This window comes from Mesoplodon bidens (genome assembly GCF_964165515.1).
Source record: "Mesoplodon bidens genome assembly, chromosome: 4".
Taxonomy (NCBI): Eukaryota; Metazoa; Chordata; class Mammalia; order Artiodactyla; family Ziphiidae; genus Mesoplodon; species Mesoplodon bidens.
The window spans coordinates 84588667-84602662 of NC_138160.1; the positions used below are offsets into that span (position 1 = coordinate 84588667).

General features: G+C 37.1%; 1 protein-coding gene across 12 annotated transcripts in view; it reads left to right on the forward strand.

Moving 5' to 3' along the window:
- PAM (peptidylglycine alpha-amidating monooxygenase) overlaps positions 1-13996 on the forward strand; it is a 303779-nt gene that overhangs the window by 36610 nt on the left and 253173 nt on the right. For 10 of the 12 annotated variants that reach the window (XM_081233252.1, XM_081233262.1, XM_081233263.1 and 7 more), the window contains exon 2: positions 3910-4017. The exons of the other annotated variants lie outside the window; for them this stretch is intronic. The gene's annotated coding sequence lies outside the window, so the exon portion shown is untranslated. The remainder of the gene's footprint in view (positions 1-3909; positions 4018-13996) is intronic. 12 annotated transcript variants of the gene reach the window in all.

Here is a 13996-nt window from a genome sequence, read left to right on the forward strand (position 1 = left end):
ACTTAGCTCCGTACCTGGTTGTACAAAGTGCCAAGTGGCCAATTAGCTAATAATTGCTAATAGAATCTATTAGTGGAAAAATCATAGAAAACCATAGACTTCATTGCCAAGTTTCAAAATGTTAAATAAGATAGACTTGTGAATTCTTTTTAATGTCCAGTAGCACAGGGGCTCCAGTTTTGCTTCTTCTGCCCAAATAGATTTGTAGAATGTCTTAAAGATACAAGAGGACTGTTGGGTCAGTCCCCAGAAGACTGTTGAATAGTGAGAATGTCCTAAGTATCCGAGGAATCATATTGAGTCTGTTACTTTTATTGGAAAAGGAGAGAATAATAGCCATATAGTGTTGAGATGGTTGGTTATTTTATGTATTCATTTCTGTCATAGCAGACACAGTACCTTGTTTATCTAATGTGAGTGTTCTAAATTATATGACCATTATTAAATCTATGTTCAAATTAATTTCTGACTTGGTGAGTATATTTCTTTTTGAGGCATCACATTTTTAAACATTTAGAATATAACCTCACCCATTTTACTTTGAGAATACTGTATGTGAAATAATTTTGAAGGACATACTGTTTCCTAGTATGTATTTTCAGTAGGTGGCTAATGGCTTTTGACCTGCTGTAGCAGCATACAGAACTGAATGTCAGACAGAGTACTTTTTAAAAGCTGCGTTTTTGTTTTGCATAATGAAGCACAATAATTCTTTTTGAGATTGCCTTGAATATTTTTCCAAGTAGTTATTGATGGAGACATGTCAGTTTGGTAAGGGAGAGAAGAGAAAATTGTGATGTTCCAGCATTTAGGTTTGAAGACTGTTTAAATATATTCAGATTGGTAAATACAAGTATTTTAATAAATAATATCAGATCTAATATATTTATAAGTTAAAAGCCATATAAAGTACGTGGTGTCAACTTTCCAACTTTCCCATATCTTTGGACCATTGTTATGAAAAATCACACATTTTAATCCACTCACTTTTCTCCTTAGTAATTTCCATTTTCTTTTGAAACTTATACAGTATATTCCATGGCCTATTTTCATACAACCTTTAAGAATTATACATACCGAATAATAATTCTCAAATGTCGTGTGAAAGTAGACCATGGCATGCACTATATAAATGACAGAGATTGGTTAGGGTTTGAAGGTTAGCGATTTTAGGTCATTGTCAAGGTTAGTTTCAAATTAAGTATTGGCACAAATTTTTGTGCAGTCACAGTCTTTGCAGTCATGTGCCACATAGTTTATGCATTGAATAATGCTCCGATTTATACTTAGTTGAATTTTTGAGGTGAAGATGTGTGTGCAGCTTGGTTAATGCTCAAAGTCCTTGAGGAGTGATGACTGTGAGAAAATGACAATATGAAGAGTTATATTTCCCGTACTGAACATATTAGAGCTGGCATTTAGCCACTGAACCATATGATGAGGGAGGAATATTGTTTGTATGCTTTGCATTTAAGGCTTAATTTCTGAGGCTGAGTTCTAATTTATTTATTCCCTTAGGTAACTACTGGTTTATCGAGATGCAAAAGAAGTATATTATTGGAATTTTTTAAATGGTTAAACTTGTATCATAGATGTCCTTTCTTTAAATTTAGGCACTAAAAATTCTCACACATCAAAGTAGCTTGTGATTCTCATTTGTGACTAGAGAGTTAACCATCTTTCAATAATGCTTTGAAGTTAGCTTTTCTTCTTTTTTTCTTAACCCAGCATGGGTTCATGAATAAAACGAAACACTCTGATAGGTATAGCGTATTATTGCTCTTGCCTATGGCTCTTGCTAATAAAAATTCAAATTCTGGTTAGTTTGCTGGAATCAAATCAAGGTAGTATATGGCATACTTTTCTCCTGTTATGAGGCCCTCTCGTAGAAAATAGATGGGAGGGAAAGAAAGCATGGGGTGGAGGGAAAGGACAAAGCAATTCAGGGTTAAATATATTTTGGCTTTTCTGCCTATGTTGTGGTAAGTCTGTAAGCTGTACAAGAGTTTTTACTTCTTATTGCCTTGGAATCCTTAAAAATAAAATTCCTATTCCTTAGGACTAACCTCCAAAAAATTCCTATTTTTTAGTCAAAGTATATGAATATGTTGTTGTGTGGGTGAGGTAACAATAACAACAGTGGCACTGACTTAATTTGATAGTGTTTTTTATTAGTTAATTAATATTATTATTATTTGGCTGCATTGGGTCTTCATTGCTGCGCACGGGCTTTCTCTAGTTGTGACGAGTGGGGGCTACTCTTTGTTGTGGTGCACGGGCTTCTCATTGCGGTGGCTTCTCTTGTTGCAGAGCACAGGCTCTAGGCGCGCGGGTTCCAGTTGTTGCAGCACATGGGCTCAGTAGTTGTGGCTCGTGCGCTCTAGAGAGCAGGCTCAGTAGTTGTGGCTCATGGTCTTAGTTGCTCCACGGCATGTGGAATCTTCCCGGACCAGGGATCGAACCCGTGTCCCCTGCATTGTCAGGTGGATTCTTAACCAGTGTGTCACCAGGGAAGTCCCTATGTGTGTGTTTTTAAATATAGCTAGATGAGACGCCTATCAGCTGAAAAATAGGATAGGTGATGATTAATAGGTAGGTGATTGCTAAAATAATTTGGAATTCTGACATTGCTAAAATTCTCAGCTTGCTTATAAGATGACCTAATCACTAAATCAAATAGGGTTTGGCATTTTAACGAATAAGATGTTTTCCACCAACATCAATACAGGAAAGAATTGTGCCTGGATGCTTCCTTCCGAATGAGACATGAGAATTTAGAAACCAAAGAACATGCCAGAGCTAGTGTGATGACAGTACAAGATATTCCATCCTGGAGCCAGGCCCCATTGGGAAGACCCTTAAAGTGCAGTTGGGGGAATGCAAATAAGGAACGTATTTAGCAAAATTACACATGTATGTGACAGTAGGTAGGAATATAGTCTTAGGAGTTAGAGACACCGAAATTTGGTTCTCAGTTTTAACTATTGGAAGGCTGGTCACTTTGGGCAAATAAGTTATTCTCTCTGAGCCTCAAATTTCTTAACTATAAAATAGGGATAGTGATGGTATCTAATTCATATTATTATTCTGAGAAATAATTACCAAAATTAAAAATTTTTTAAACCTATAGTGAACAAGAACTGCCAATTCCAAAGCCTTGGAAATCTGTTACATTTATATATTTTGCAAGTAATGAGACACATTGTTACACAGGCCATAGCTGGCCTCAGAATCCTGCTCAACTCAGAACAGCAGGAAGCTCCTACTATTTTGTAGAAGTTGGCACTCAGCATAAAACGTCTTTGTTTTCCCTGAGCGAATCCAATGCTACCTGTCTTCCTTCTTTTTTTCTATTTTGCTGACAGTCTCCCTAATGCAAATATCAATTTACTTATTTGGAAAAGTGGGAATGGAGAGATTGGTTATCCATAATCATAATGTTCAGGCACTGTGGTGGGTGCTTTACAGAAAATTGTATTAAGTTACTCCCACATTTATATTTCCAGCTCTGTACCCCAAGCTCCGTTCATGAATTACCTTATTACTTGACTCCAGTTAACTGTCTAATAGGTGTCTACACTTACTGCTCACTGTTCACTGTCCTTCAGTTACACTGGGCTTCCTCATGTTCCTTGAACATCCTGAGCTCATTTCTGTCTTGGGACCTTTGTTCTTGCTGATCGCTATGCCTGGAAGACTCTGTCCTTTTATTTTATGCATCTTGCTCCTTCTCCTTGTTCAAATGCCATTTCTACTGAGACTGAGGTTTCTCTCTGACAACTCTGTCATTCTTCCATCTAGTCAGTTTTTTATCTTGTCATCCTATGATGTGTTTCTTCAGAGCCTTTTCTCATATATATAAAATAATGTTATTCATTTAATTGTTTATTATTTTATCTCCCGGCCCAGAATGCAAGCTCCTTGAGATCAGTGGCCTTGTATGGTTTACTCAACACTGTATTCCTGATACCTGAAACTGTGCCTGGCTCACAGGAGTGCTCTGAACAACATTCAGAGGTATGATTATTCTTTCCTTAGTTTTATAGTTGAGAGAAGTGATGATCAGGGAGTTTAAGTAGCTTGCCCAAGATCACAGGGATTAGAGGTGGCAGAGCTGGGATTTAGACTCAATGCTGTGCTTTAATAACCTATGCCACAATGCCTTCCTTTCCTTAGTTGAAGGTCAGGAACGTCAGTGGGAGGCAGGGGGCTGTGTTGGTTCTTGGAGCTTCCTTTGAGTCCCAGGGGCAGCGGTTAATGTTTCTACAGCATTGTCAGACAAGAGCTGGTCCTGATCACCTTATACTCTAGTATCCTTGGCTTATCTTCTCTTCCCTTTTCCTTTTCGACTCAGTGCCCAAGACACGCATGATTAATATTTTACAAGAATGCATTCAATCCTTTACTGCTTGGGAAAAACAGTGAAACACGAGATTTTAAAGAAGATCCCAAAGGGCTAGAATCCATGAGTTTGAACCCATATGGAATCTTCCACCTGGCCAGGGTCCTTCCTTTTTATATACATGCTGTTTTTTGAGCATTTTTTACTTGGCAGTGGTTGCAGCTATAACTTTCTCTTTGTGAGTTTGTGCTAACAACACAGATAATGCTTTGGTCGTACTTGGCCCCTATTGACTAAAATAGTTCCACCTCTGTGCCTTTCTGCCCCATCACCCAACCCCCTTGCAAGATGTGGTGGTGAAGCTGGGCTATTTATATTGTTTTAACTAGATATACTATAGAATAAAACAGGCAGTCTTGCAATGTATATCATTAAAATGTATAAATGTATTTCAGCTTTTTGGGGAAAGAGAAAAAAAGAAAATTTATACCAGGACAGCTGATTAAAATGGGATAATCCACTGCATTTAATAAGTCACACCTAGCAGATTATAGAGGGAAGAGTTATTGGTGCTCTTTTTTCTAGGATATTTGGTGTGCGTTGCTGCATTTGACCTTTTAGAAGCTATTGACATCATTTGGGAACTTCCAGTAAACCTGCCTTAATCTGTTAAACAGGAGGAATCTTAGCATTGTGGAACTGACTGGTTGATTAATTTAAATCCAAACACACACAGTCCTGCCTGGATGCCCTTTGTGAGACCCTCACACAAAAGGATTTCATTCAGAGGCATTATAACCCACATCCTGCTGTCGGACCCTTTCAGCTCAGTTGGTCTTCTTAGGCTGCAGGCATCATCTTTAACCCCTCTTATGCTTCCTTTTATTTCATGAAAACAATATCTGTGTTTGGATTCATACAAATGTTCTACATTTTCAGCAAAGTTCTTTATTTGTATCCCAGGGAAAAGGTATTGTAAAGTTCCACTAATTGAGAGGCTAAAATGGGAACTTATCTTAAACTGGCTTCTTTAGAGAAACTACATTAGAACTTAATCCAGTGCTTCCTTTGGGAATTATAATCAAAATTAGAATCATGAAATGTTGAAATAAGTTCTTGGTATTAGAGTAAGCCATCATCTATAATTCCTTTGACTTTTAGATTCAAAACATTGAAGGTTTTGTAATCATTGTTTAGTTTTGGGAAAACATTAAAGTTAATTGACTCATGGGTGAATTCAGTGGTAGTATAAAGATCCTGAATGTTTAGATGAAAGCAAAGTTTAAATTCTTTAAGGATAAAACTTTGAATAATTTCAGTCTATTACAGGGACTAAGAAAAGTACCCATACATTGGGCACTCTGATGGGCTTGGTTGCAGAAGAGGGCAGGTATTTGTGTGGGAGAAACAAAAGCATAGCCTTAGAATGCTTTCCTAGCACATATTATGTTAGACTGGAAAAGATCAACACCCTCATTTTGAACAACAAAAAAACTAAGGTCCCCACTTAATTATTCAAGCTCTTACTTGGCCAATTTCTGTTTCCTCATCACCCAATTATAGACTGTACTGGAATACAAATGAAGTCTTTCAAAGAAGGTGGTATAATTTGATTCTCTGTGGTTTTGTTCATTATTATTAATTGTAATAACTTTTTAATTGAGAGCTTTTGATGTGTCAGTACTTTATGCATTATCTTTATCTTCATAACTACCGTACGAGGTAGTACTAGTGTTCTTCTCTTTTAGAAAATGAGGATCTGATGTTTAGAAAAGTCAAGGATTTGCCCAGAATAGCTGAATCATGAGATAAGACACTTTTTTTTTTTCCCCCTTTGAGAAGGTAGACTTGTAGCTAGATATAGGGAGGAGAAACGGGTAGTAAGAAATGTTTCTCCCAAGCCTCAGGAGTTGCCTTGAGAATATTATGGTGATGTGAATGACTCTGCCATGGGTCACTGGTAAGGAAGAAAAATTAAGGCCATTCTGGCCTTAATTCTTCAGAAACAGTGGATTTGTTGTGAGGGCATATGAAAGCACTTCCTTTCCGGCCGTCATCAGAAGCAGTAGATGTCCAGGTGAGGAGCCTATTGGGGAACCAGAGGACCTAGAAGCTATGTGGTTCAAGAGAAATCATTGCATCATTTTGAGACTCTGTTTTTTATTTTCATTTCTAAAGGTGAAATTCCAATTTCTACCTTACCCTACCGCACTAGGTTGTTTCAGAGATTAAGTAAAATAATTTAATCTTTGGAAAATCAAAAAATCACTTTGGAAAATGAAACAAATTAGGACATAATACATTTTTTTGTTTATCTATTCAATAAATATTTATCAAGTGAATGCCAAAGGCAAATCATAGGTGCTGTATTGAGAATAGGAGGCAAATATAGGCTTTGCCTCTACTTTTCAGAAGATTGAAGGGAGAGGGAAATAAGATGCAAGATAATAACTAGGTAGTAGAATGTTTTAAATGCAGTTAGCCAGGTGGAGAATACTGTAGAATTTCTGGGGTGGAACCAGTCCCTGATGGAGGAGGTAGATCTTGAAGGATGGTAGGATTTGGGCTGCCAGGGAGGAGACACAGGAGGAGTGTGTGCGCGGGGGTGGAATGAGGAGGTAGGTGTGGGATTCCAGGAAGAAGAGACAGTAAGAGCAAAGGCTTAGAGGAGGAAAGGTATGGGGACATATTAGTGTATCAGATTGTCTAATTGGCTGTAGCTGAAGGTGCCTGGAGGTAAGGTTGGCAAAGATGCGTTCACATGGAAGCTGTGAACTCTGCACTTTATTCAGTGGTGCACAGGAGGAGCTTTTTAGGATTTTGAGTTTTGTGGTAATCTGGTCAAGGCCATGATTTGTGAAGACTCATTAAGGACAAAGTGATACAAAGAATGATTAAAGAGGTGGGACACTGAAGTCAGGAAGACCATGGACCAGAGTGTTATGAGATGACTGATAGAGAAGATCTAAGCTAGAGGGGCAACTGTGGGGCTGGAACAAAGAGAAGATACATCTGTGAAATTTGGCCACTGAGTGGGTTTGGCCAGTGATGGAGAGTTAGAACCCTTTTGCCATTGGATGTTAGTGTGATACTTTTTCATTAAATCAGTATGAATTGTTTTAGTTAACGAATTTAAGCTCATATGCTAATAATAAAATCCCATATACGCTGTCATTTTTCAGTCCTTATACTATCTTTAGTTGGAATTAGGAAAAGTGTTGTATTAAGACCAGAGGAGCCAAGAATGTTGCTTCTCTGGGCTAAGAGGAAGTTCAACGTAAATCATAAGGCAAAGCTGGGTTAGAACTGAGGGTGTTTTGAAATCCCCACCCCTTCCTGAAATAGCTGGAATACTCCTCCCACTCAATAGCTTGTAAAATTACCCACCACTATAAAACCTGACAACACCATATCCTGGTGCCTTTCTCACCTTCTGCGATGGCCCACCCTCTGTCTGTGGAGTGTGTTTCTCTAAATAAATCCACTTCTTACCTAAAAAAAAAAAAAAAAAAAAAAAATAGAACGGAGGTTTTTTTGCCTTATCAGAAAGGTGGTTTCTAGGAGGGGGCACTGTAGCTGACTAGTCAAGGCTTTAGAAATTCTGGCCAAATATCGCCTACATTTGCTTTTGAATTGGCACTTGCCAACATGAATTTAGTTGAAGAAATAAGTTAAGCTCAGAGTCTCGTTGAACCCTAAACTTCAATTTAATGATTAAGGTGGTTTGTAGATGAGATTTATAATACTTTCGACAGTCAAGGGGTGATTTCTTTGCTGTGTCTTTGTTTCCTGTGAAAGAGTATTTTACCTTCTAACTTTTGTTGTCTTTCAGTCTGAGATATTATAATATTGTTTGGATGTCTGTGAAGCCTTAAGATCCATTGGGAAATAAGAAGTGGATTTTCTGACATTTAGGACAGATAAAAGGGGGGTATACAGTTATCCAGAAAGAATATGTCAGAGCTTGGTGGAGCTAGTGCTGTTATGCGGTACTTTGTCCCAGCTCCCAGCTCTGTGCTGTGAGTGGCCTAATGTGGGTGTGTGCTTCACAGGGTTTCTCTGTGCTATCCTTGGGAATCCAAGTAAAGGAGGTAGTTATCATTTAAGAAAGAGTTTATCATCTTCCCTAAGAAGGTGGGAATGAGATTGCATTGATCAAGAGATTTAGTGGAGTGGCAAGAGGAAATAGAACACTCATGAGAATGTGACACATTAAGCTGTTTTTGTAGCGTAAGAGGAGAATAAAAACTAAATAAAGCCTGGATTTAGGGAATGAACGTTGGAGATACGAGGCCCCTTTTCCCTAAAGCAAGCATCTTTAACAGGACACAAAATCTGGCCACCTGGGGCCATTTGTCTCACTGACACTTGATTTCTGTTCCTGCTGGTGGTCTTGCATATTCCCTTCAGCCTTCTGTAGTGGGCAGACATCTTTTGGTTTGGTCTTATTTTTGGATAGGCTATTTTTTTAATGACGTATAGAATATTTAATTAAATTACATATTTATAAGAAGAACCAGTGCAATGAAAAGATCATATTGATTAACATAGACAATTTTAAAAAACAATTACAATATTAAGATCAAATTCAAGAACACTCAAAAGTAATTTTTGATTAGCAGGCAGCCCAGTGGCTGAGTGCTGTAGCACAGGAGCTGGTGACCTAGGGCATCCTGCTTAGCCTCAGCATTCAGCAAGTGAGGGACTTGGAGAGACACTTTTCTAAACTCTACCTTTTTAAAAAAAAAAACCTAGCAGGGGGCTTCCCTGGTGGTGCAGTGGTTAAGAATCTGCCTGCCAATGCAAGGGACACAGGTTTGAGCCCTGGCCCGGGAAGATTCCACATGCCACGGAGCAACTAAGCCCGTGCACCACAACTACTGAGCCTGAGCTCTAGAGCCTGCAAGCCACAACTACTGAGCCCATGTGCCACAACTACTGAAGCCTACGCACCTAGAGCCCGTGCTCCACAGCAAAAGAAGCCACGACAATGAGAAGCCCGCGTACCGCAACAAAGAGTAGCCCCCGCTCACCCCAACTAGAGAAAGCCCGCACACAGCAACAAAGACCCAACACAGCCAATAAATAAATAAATAAATAAAATTTATATATATTAAAAAAAAAAACCCTAGCAAACTAGCTTTACTGTTGCACTCTTACTTTATGACCATCCCATCTCTGGAGTAGTCGATACACCTGTTCCCTTTTGTGTGCATGCTGTCCAGATAACCTTTATTTACCTTTCCCAACCTAGTTTTGTTTAGACAGGTGGATCATCTCCCAGTAAGAGTTGTTTGAAACAACCTTGAAATAGTCTGGCTAGTATGTTAGGATCTAGTCCACTGAAGCTGTCATTGGTCTTCTCTGAGAGCAAGTAAATCAGGATTGCAAGTTCAGAACACATTTAGATGAATTTTCATATTTTGAATTACAGTAGTAATTCATATCCATGGTATTTAGAAAAACTTTTAAAAGTTTAAAATTATGTAATATAAAAATTGGAGGACTCTCTCAGTCTATAATTGGAACTGCCAGAAGTAACCACTCTCAGAAGTTGGGTGTATATCTTTTGGGCATTTTCAAATAAATAAATGCATTTATTTTAAAATTTGAATCACATATGTATATATATATATATATATATATATATAGAGAGAGAGAGAGAGAGAGGTGTGTGTGAATCATATATATAGGAGGGTTGGCCAAAAATTTTGCTCAGGTTTTTCCATGTGATCTTACAGAAAAATGTGAACGAACTTTTTGGCTAACCTAATATGTGTATGTGTATATATATATATATGTATATATATATATACACACATATATATATATATATATATATATATATATACGCACACGCACACACACACACACATATATATACACACAAATATATACACATACATCTATATATACACTATATATGTATATACACACTATTTTCATGAATTTCATGGTAAACTTTGCATGTTTTGCTTCTCAGACTTGGTATCTCAGAAAAAACAAGTGAAAGGATAGGAGTAATTCCATTTTGTTAGAAAGCCTTTTCACTTTACCTAAATTAAGGAAAACTGAATTATTATGTTTTTCATGAGAGCTGACCTTACTATTCTATTTTCAGAATTCTCCCCAACCTCTATGGTAGCAAAAAGTCCAACTTGTCAATTAGGATAAAATTCCCTATATTTTTCCAGACTGTAAATCGGTGCTGTGGGATTCCATTTTACTATTTTTGTAAGCAGTATTATTGCCATGCATTTGTATGGTATTTACTCACAAGGGAAACATTAAAAGGCAGGCTTAGCTTCATCTGAATTGAAATGGAGATAATAATAATTTCTTTGTGGTAGCTTGGAGTTTACAGTACAGAATGACAACCTTCATTTTTTATTGTGTTATGAGTATCTTAAAGAGGATCTGCCAAGTTACTTGATTATTCTTGCAGTTACAGTATTCTACTACAGTAGAAAAAATTAGATCATGGTATTGTTTAAAAACATGTCAATCCAATATAGAGAAGAAAACAATAGTTTTTATAGTACAGATGATAAATTACATACTTACTAAAACATCGCATCTGATCAAATAAGCGTGATATATCATTATAGACTCAGTTTGATGTTGAAACGTTGTTATTTTAAGCAATTACTTTAAACCTGGTATTTTTAAGAGGGGTTGTGTTCTTGTGAATGGGGTGCCAGATGCATGGGAAGACAAATAGTTCAAAGGGAAGATTTAAATTATGTATAGTTTTGGGAGTTGTTAGAAGTAGAAGTAATTCTGCCTGTGATAGAAGACTTAATCAGGAAGACTGGAGCAGTAAGATGGTAAATTTCTTCTGATTTTATCTGGGTGTCATAATTGGGCATTTGGCTTGGGGTGTTTTCTGGATAAGTGATGTATTGGTGGGGATTTACTGGAGCTCGGAGATAAATGGAATGGGCAGATGCCGTCTCCTGGAGAAGTAAACGCAGAGCATCAGTTTTCATTGTTATCAGTACTCTGACCTCCGAAGGCACAGATGTGAGCTTTCTTTTCAAAGGGAATCAAGTATTCACCCTCAAGGAAAAGGATGTTTGTAATGTAATAATATTAATGCTTGTTATGTGAGAAAACCATCTATGAATACTTATACTGTTGCCACCTGGGTGCATTATTTATTGACCTGTGACTTCATCAGAGCTTCAGCTGTGAGAAGAATATTGCTAATGGAATCATGTAATGACAGTTGTCATTAAAAAGTCACATTGCGGTGAATAGATTCAGAATTCATTGAGTCCCCTTGCTCTGTGTCTCACTCGCTGCTTCTGTGACAACCTTCATTTCCTACTTAGTAAATCCAAGCCTGGTCGCTCGAGCCCCAGGAAGTTGTTAAAGCAATTAAAGGCTTCTGTCTCCCAGCACATTGCTTGGTTACCATAGTATCCTCTGCCTCCAAGTCTCTCCTGATGATGTCAGTATGCATACAGGGGTTGTTCAGAGCATCTACGTGGGGATGATTCACCCCGCAATAAAGCCCCTCACCCGTTGCTCGGTTTCCAGTTTTATTTCAGACATCCCTAGAAATGGAAGGTAAGTGCCCTGTTTTGCATATCGGAGAATTACCAAATGCCTCTATTTTTCTCTTTCAGGTGAATGAATGGTTTCTTGCTTTCTATGGTATACTACTGACTGAAAACATAGTATATGGGAGCATTTCAGCCAATTACCTAGAACAGACTTACAGTTTGTACTTAAAGTGTGTGTATGTGTTTGTGTGCATCTGTATGCGCACATACATGGGGTGGGCTGATACAAATAACTGTGGGTGTACAATGTAATGCTGGCTACTCTCCCTGGTAAGCAGCAATAGCAAACACAGTAGAGCTTTTTATTTCAAATGATTTGAAATATACCAATTCCTTAAAATATTTTGACAGGTGTCACAGCACAAATGCAGTTTTCTAAGAGTGTGAATTATGTATTTTTTATTGATACTTTGTCTATTTTATCCAGTTTTAAACAGTATTAACATTTAAAAGGTCTAAGAGGTTATGGGAAGATATTTTTAGAAAGAAGGGCCAAGTTACATTGAGAATTTGCATGTTAGGGAAATTAAAACTTAAATTGTTAAAACAAAGATTTAGTTACAAGGGGCTATATGAAGTTTAAAGTATATCGATAACCATCATTTCATACTAATTTCATACTTTTAATGCTTTTCAAAAATCTCCCAATTTGATAATAAAATAATGCTTCTATTATTGTGACAAATGATATCAGCGCTTCATAAAAGTTCTCCTTTAACACATACCCATGCTCCTTAAGGATAAGCCAGCTGTGTTCAGCTTTATGAAAAGAATATTGTAGAACCATTTACAACATTCAAATAGAAGAGCCATGAATGAATATTTCCCTTGAAAAGTTAGTTTTCTGTTTCAAGTTTTCTACCACAATGTGCCCTGTCAATAAACAGTAAGTGATGAGACACACAGGTTTCTCTCTACTGCCTATGTCTGACACTCTCCATTCCGAGAGTTCTGTCCATATGACAGTGTTAGTTGTGCATTTATTTTCTCTTCCTTATTCCCAAGGGACTATTTCAGTATACTCTGTGAAGAACGTAATACTGTGTTTAAATGGAGGTGGTAGGTAAAGCAGTTTCTAAATAATTAATGGATAGCTTTGCAGGAGAATGAAGAAGAGGGGAGTAGGTAGGATGGGGACTCTCCCATTTCTTTATGTAGCTGAACCTTTATTGTATGTAGGAGGTAGACAGATGGCTCTTTTGAGAGGTCAGTAAATGGTCTAGACTGTCCATTTCTAGAGAGACTGATTAAAACTGACATTTTCTTTCTTGTATTTTTGGAGTCTTCTGGAATGTACCCTGCTCTCTACCTTTGCTTTGTTTTTGTGCAATATTATGTTAGTGGACTGATAATGTTCTTCATTCACCTTTCTTTAAAGAATCAGTGAAAAACATAGTTGTGAGAGAGTGTAAAAAAAGGTTAAAAATTTAGTTACTTTCACATAAAGGATATCGGTCTTATCTTGAATATCATAAATGCTTATTTATGAATGAATTCCTTTCTACCCTAAAATATGCTAAAATGCTTTGACTTTTAATTTCTTTACTGTTTTGAATACTTAATCCTGCTTTATGTGTTTGAAAATTTGCTAGTTAATTTAAAAAATCTCCTGAAAAGTAGAGAGAAATTATGATACCACCGAGTTTAGATTACGGTAGATTAAATGTTAAAGAAATTAACTCAATATAAACTGTTTCCATTCTTTTTAAAACCTTTTTATTGAAACACTTTTCATATGTTTGTGTTGGAAAGAAGACTATATTATATTCTAGGCTATGTTACGTCAGGTTTTTGCTCTTTGTTGTATTAATGTTTTGGGTAATATAATGTACTCTATTGAGTAGGTAACTCTTTGTAATAAGAAAAATACTTCTGAAGTTTTGAACCCTTAAGATATCCATGTATATCTCCTCCTGCTGACTTAACCAATACAAGTAGCAGTTTATACAGAGTGTACTATAAAGATTACAGTTTCCTTCATGCTTCAGGCAGGAAGTGGTTCCTAGCAGTTTTAGGCAGGGTGATTTTAAAAATTGCTTTAGGAGAGTTTTCATTTTATTTTTATGTCCTAATAAGAATGTTTTAA